Here is a 6602-nt window from a genome sequence, read left to right as displayed (position 1 = left end):
TTACACTAAGCACCGCCGCGTAGCATTCTAATTCAGTGATGCTGTAGTTGCGCCATCTGCTGGCCATGGTGGGATACACAAAACACTATCCAGGATACGAGAAACATATTATTGGCCGGGGATGGTAACCGAGGTACAAAATTACATTAAAGGATGTGAGGTTTGCAAGGGGAACAAAGCACATAATGCGTTTCACAGGCCCCTGATGGGAAAGCAACACATAACCGAGAGACCTTTTCAACGGTTATTCATAGACTTTATGGGTCCATATCCGCGTACGTGTAGTGGTAATGTCTTTGTGTTTGTGTGTTAAGACCATTTTACGAAATTTGTGGTTTTGAAGCCTATGCGAAATGCCACTTCAGCTAACGTTGTAAAGTTTTTGGAAGGCGAAGGGTTCCATATTTTTGGCGTTACCGAGTATGTGCATTCTGACAACGGGAAGCAGTTTGTATCAGAAGTTTTCAATTAATTTTTAGAGAGGTACGGGACCAAACATATCAGGACGACTTTTTACTCGCCTCAGGCCAACGCGGCCGAGAGACTAAATCGCTCTGTCCTGCAAATTGTAAGGTCATACATCAACGAGAATCAAAAGAACTGGGACAAACACATAAGCGATGCCGCCTTCGCCTTGCGCAGTGTGGTGGGAAAAGTTGGGGAGGCAGATTGCGAAACAGAAACCCCAGCGGACAGAGCCCAGTTGATGCGGAACAAAATAAAAAGGGAGCTGCAGCTGGCTTATGAACGAAGTGAAAAGACTTATGATACTAGAAGTAGAGAAGTTAAATTTCAGGTTGGACAAGTGGTATACCGCCGAAACTTTAGGCAAAGCTCGCAAGTAGAAAATTATAACGCCAAACTAGGTCCCAAGCAAGTCAAGTGTATCATTTTAAAAGCGATTGGGAACTCTATGTATGAGTTAGGGGACACTAGTGGAAAAAGAATCGGGGTATACTATGCTAAGGATATCTTTGTAGCGTAGTTGTCATGTACCCCGTGTAAAATGTTGTTTCATTGTAGGTATTTATGTATGTAATTATGTGTAGATGTACTCGTCGCTGTCTTGTATACCTTTACTGCCTGACTGTTAGAGAGTTGACTCTTTAATTAGCTATTTGGCCAGTTATTCAATTATTTATCTATTAAGCTATTTATTTATTTCTTATCATTACTTGACCACGTATTTTTAAATTCTGTGATATTGTTTATTTTTTTTACTTATTTTTTTATTTATCTATTGTTTTTTGCCTGACCGTCTGTCCTAACATCTGTGATATATTTTTATTTAACTATTTAATTATGTAGTTACTTATTTATTAGTTTATTTATTTAGCTGTCTATTTATTTTGTGATTATTTTTCTATTTATTATTTTATTGTTGACCACTGTGACCCCTGGTATAGTTACCTAACACCTGTGATATAGTGTACATATGTAGATCTGCCTGTGATATAGCCCTAGAACTAATGATAGAAATGGATACGTGTGTAACAGATTTAGTACGAGAGCGTTACTGATACAAGCACAGCATTAGAGGCCCGGCTCAGGGCATGGGTCGAAGCCACACGTTGGGCGGAATAAGAGCGAGAGGTCAAGCTGCGTTGTAATTTTTTTTTACGCACACGCTCCATGTTGCGGGCAGCATCGGGTGCGAGCCTGTAACGACAGCTTTTCCTTGGGGTGACCGTGATTGTATGAGTGAGTGTCTACCGGATGTGAAAGTAAACATAATTCTCTTAAGCCGCCTAACCAACGCCAAGGGTGTGAAACTTTGCTTGCCCGGCGGAGCGATAAGGCAGTGTTGAATGCGTGTGTATGTGTTAGTGTGTCTGAAAATTGAGTGAAAACTAGACTTCGTAGATCAGTTGGTAAATGGGGCACGAATAGCTTCTTTGGCTTGAACAGTTCTGATAAAATAGCACTGAAAGGAGCCGGAGGAGACAGTTGAAAAAGAATTCGGAGCTTGCGTAAGTCGAGTGCGCGCGAAAGTCCTTAAAAGTTCGTATTGTAAATACATAAAAATACATCAGTGCTTATATACGCGAGTTAATTGTGCGGTCAAGTGCAACAAACGGATTCCACTGATAACGTCGATACGGATACGCAGGAAAACCCGTTGGGACTTTCAACAATTTTTGGAAGTCGAGGTAAGCGGCAGTAACTTGGCTTTAAAAAAATAATTCGAAAAAAAAGGCAAAACAAGTGGCTATGCGCGTATGTACACATGCCATTTGCTGATGTACATATGCACATACATATGTATATACCGCTCATTTACTTCAATATGGTCATTACTAAAGAAAAAAAATATAGAAAAATCTTCAAAGTCGTGAATGTATGTACACATGTACATACATATAAAAACATCTACTATACATATATTTGTGGAAGTATGTATGTATGTATGTGCCACGTTGCAGCCTAAACGGACGGACAGAATCGAACAAAATTTTGAAGGAGTATTGCCATGACTCCTGGGCCTATAATAGGGTGAACAAAATTGGGATCCTACAAGGGGGCGTGGCACCTCCCATAGGCGTGAAATTTTTAATCAGCCATAACTTCGGAACCATAAGTCACATGACCTTGAAATTTGGTATACAGACATATAATGGTAGGTGCTTATAATAGGGTATATATAAATGAGTTTGTAGAAGGGGGCGTGGCACATCCCATAGGCGGGGCATTTTTTATCAGCTATAACTTCGGAACGTTAAGTCACACGAACTTGAAATTTGGCATGCAAAAATATCAATGGCAGGTGCTTATAGGAGGTTATATATAAACGAGTTTGCAAAAGGGGCGTGGCACATCCCATAGGCGTGGAAAATTTTATCAGCTATAACTTCGGAACCATAAGTCACACGAACTTGAAATTTGGTATGCAGACACTTAAATGGTAGGTGCTTATAGGAGGGTATATATAAAGGAGTTTGTAAAAGGGGGCGTGGCACATCCCATAGGCGTGGAATTTTTTATCAGCTATAACTTCGGAATCATAAGTCCCATGAACTTGAGATTTGGTATGCAGGTATAGCTATGGTATGTGCTTATAAAAATATAAATATAAATGAGTTTGTAAAAGGGGGCGTGGCACATCCCATAGGCGTGGAATTTTTTATCAGCTATAACTTCGGAATCATAAGTCACATGAAATTTAAATTTGGTATGCAGACATATCTATGGTAGGGGCTTATAGTATGGCATATATAAATGAGTTTGTAAAAGGGGACGTGGCACATCCCATCTCCACAGCTTTTGTTCCTAAATTTTTTTTGTACGACGCTTATATCACGGCCGGATACGCGATAAAAATTGCGATGTATGGGATGCGCCGTAAAACTCAGAATGAAATTCTCTACAACTTTGGAATTTCAATATGATATGTATTTTCAACAGAAACTGTAAACAAATTGCAAAAACCGTGACAATGTAAAATTGTTTAGCATTTTTTTGCAAATTTTTTTACAATAAAAAATTCTGTTTTTAAAAAAACTTCTATAACTTGAATGTGGGAAATTAAATTCTCCACATATTTGCATTTAACAATTTTTTAACGAAAAATGCAAAAAAAGCTTGCAAATCGCAGAAACACAAAAAAACTTGAATCCAAGATGGCGGAATGTTGCCAAATGAAATTCAGGGGCAAGATAATGGATCCATGACCTACGTGTTAAATCGAAGTAAACTGCATCAAAAAATTGCTATTAAAAATTTGTTTAAAGGTAAAAATTGTAATTTTGCTGGGCTATATTAACGTAAATTATTAATACATACATACGTTCCCAAATATGATTGTAAATCTTAGCATCAATGCTATTTTAAAAATTCGAGTTCGCTAAATAATTTGAATATTCAAAAACAAACTACTGAGCTTTGAAAATATTAATGTAAACGTTATTAATACATACCTACTTACATTCGTAAATTCGAAATTAAATCTTAGCATCGATGTTATTTTAAAAATTCAAATTCGCTAAATAATTTGGATATTCAAAATCAGCCTAATGAGATTTGAAAGTATTAACGTAAACGTTATTAATACATACATACATTCGCAAATATGAATGTATGTAAATCTTAGCAACAATGTTATTTTAAAAATTCAAATTCGCTAAATAATTTGGATATTCAAAATCAGCCTAATGAGATTTGAAAGTATTAACGTAAACGTTATTAATACATACATACATTCGCAAATATGAATGTATGTAAATCTTAGCAACAATGTTATTTTAAAAATTCAAATTCGCTAAATAATTTGAATATTCAAAGGCAGCCTACTGAGATTTGAAAATATTAACGTAAACGTTATTAATACATACATACTTCCGCAAATATGAATGTAAATCTTAAGTTGCGTTCCCTAACTGGCAAGAAGTTGCAAGAATTTAAAGGATTTTACCAGAAAGCGTTCCCATACTCGGTTCTCTGGCAAAGTAGGGGAAAAATGGGAGAGTAAAATCGGTCCTCTCTTTGTCAGAAGTTGCAAGGTTTTACCTGAAGAATTTTTGCTGGTAAAATCTGGTAAAATGTCAAACCACCAGCTGTTCATAAAGATTTCAAATTTTAATAACCAAAAACAAAAGTGCATCTGCATTTTCACCTTATTAAATATATCCTAGAGAAGAAATATCAAGTTTTGTAAGTATTTTTGTTAATTTGCTGGTGTATTTGAGCCAAATTTAGAAGATCGCCAAATGATAAAAAACTGCTATGTAGTTTTACCAGTTTTTACCCGAAAAGCGTTCCCGTACTTTTTGGTTTTTCTCTCTTACTCTGAGAGCAATTTTGCTTTTTGACAGTTTTACAGGTTTTATCCAGAAAAGTTGAGGAACGAAACTTTAGCATCGAAGCTATTTCAAATATTCGAATTCGCTAAATATTTTCAATACTCAAAAACGTTCCCAAATATGAATGTCAATCTTAGCATCAATGCTATTTTAAAAATTCTAATTCGCTAAATAATTTGAATATTCAAAAACACACTACTGAGCTTAGATAATATTAACGCAAACGTTATTAATACATACATACATACATACATACATACATACATTCGTAAATAAGAATTTAAATCTTAGCAGCGATGTTATTTTAAAAATTCAAATTCGCTAAATAATTTGAATATTCGAAAGCAGCCTACTGAGATTTGAAAATACTAACGTAAACGTAATTAATACATACATACATTCGCAAATATGAATGTATGTAAATCTTAGTATCAATGCTATTTTAAAAATTCAAATTCGCTAAATAATTTGAATATTCGAAAGCAGCCTACTGAGATTTGAAAATACTAACGTAAACGTAATTAATACATACATACATTCGCAAATATGAATGTATGTAAATCTTAGTATCAATGCTATTTTAAAAATTCAAATTCTCTCAATGATTTCAATAATCAAAAAAAGCCTACTGAGATTTGAAAATATTATAGTCAGCGTTATTAACACATACATGCGCAAATATGAATCCAAATCTTAGCACGCGTATGGAATGTGCCAAGCCCTGTTTTATAAACTCATTTATATATGCCATACTATAAGCGCCTACCACAGACATGCCTGCATACCAAAGTTCGTGGGACTTATGGTTCCGAAGTTATAGCTGATAAAAAATTCCACGCCTATGGGATGTGCCACGCCCCCTTTTAAAAACTCATTTATATATGCCATACTATAAGTGCCTACCAAAGGTATGTCTGCATACCAAATTTAAATTTCATGTGCCTTATGGTTTTGAAGTTATAGCTGATAAAAATTTCCACGCCTATGGGATTTGCCACGTCATCTTTTACAAACTCATTTATATTTATATTTTTATAAGCACCTACCATAGCTATACCTGCATACCAAATCTCAAGTTCATGGGACTTATGGTTCCGAAGTTATAGCTGATAAAAAATTCCACGCCTATGGGATGTGCCACGCCCCCTTTTACAAACTCCTTTATATATACCATCCAATAAGCACCACCATTTAAGTGTCTGCATACCAAATTTCAAGTTCGTGTGACTTATGGTTTCCATAGCTTTTGTTCCTAAATTTTTTTTGTACGAAGCTTATATCACGGCCGGAAACGCGATAAAAATTGCGATGTACGGGATGCGCCGTAAAACTCAGAATGAAATTCTCTACAACTTTGGAATTTCAATATGCTATGTATTTCCAACAGAAACTGTCAAAAAACTGCGAAAACCGGGACAATGTAAACTTTTTTCGCAGTTTTCGCTAATTTTTTACAATAAAAAATGTTTTTTTCTACTTTCTATACAACAGATGTGGGAAATTAAATTCTCTTTCATGCGGACTGCGCCCCTCGTGCGGATGGGCGGGAATGGAGGGTAAAAACCGTTGGGATATTATTATTATTATTATTTGTATTTACCTATTTTTTATGAAAAATACAAAATAAGCTGCAAATCGCAAAAAAACCAGAAAAAAAATCCAAGATGGCGGAATGCTGCCAAATGAAATTTAGGATCCATGATCTACGTGTTAAATCGAAGTAAACTGCATTAAAAAATTGCACACCTACCACATTTATCTAATTTTACTGGGATAATCGCTTTGTTTGGGACGATCCCGGCCGTT

Source organism: Rhagoletis zephyria, unplaced genomic scaffold (assembly GCF_001687245.7).
Source record: "Rhagoletis zephyria isolate East Lansing unplaced genomic scaffold, Rhagoletis_zephyria_1.1 Rzeph_scaffold_04185, whole genome shotgun sequence".
Classification (NCBI taxonomy): Eukaryota; Metazoa; Arthropoda; class Insecta; order Diptera; family Tephritidae; genus Rhagoletis; species Rhagoletis zephyria.
The sequence above is the reverse complement of the archived record's forward strand: the minus strand, read 5'-3'. Positions refer to the sequence as shown.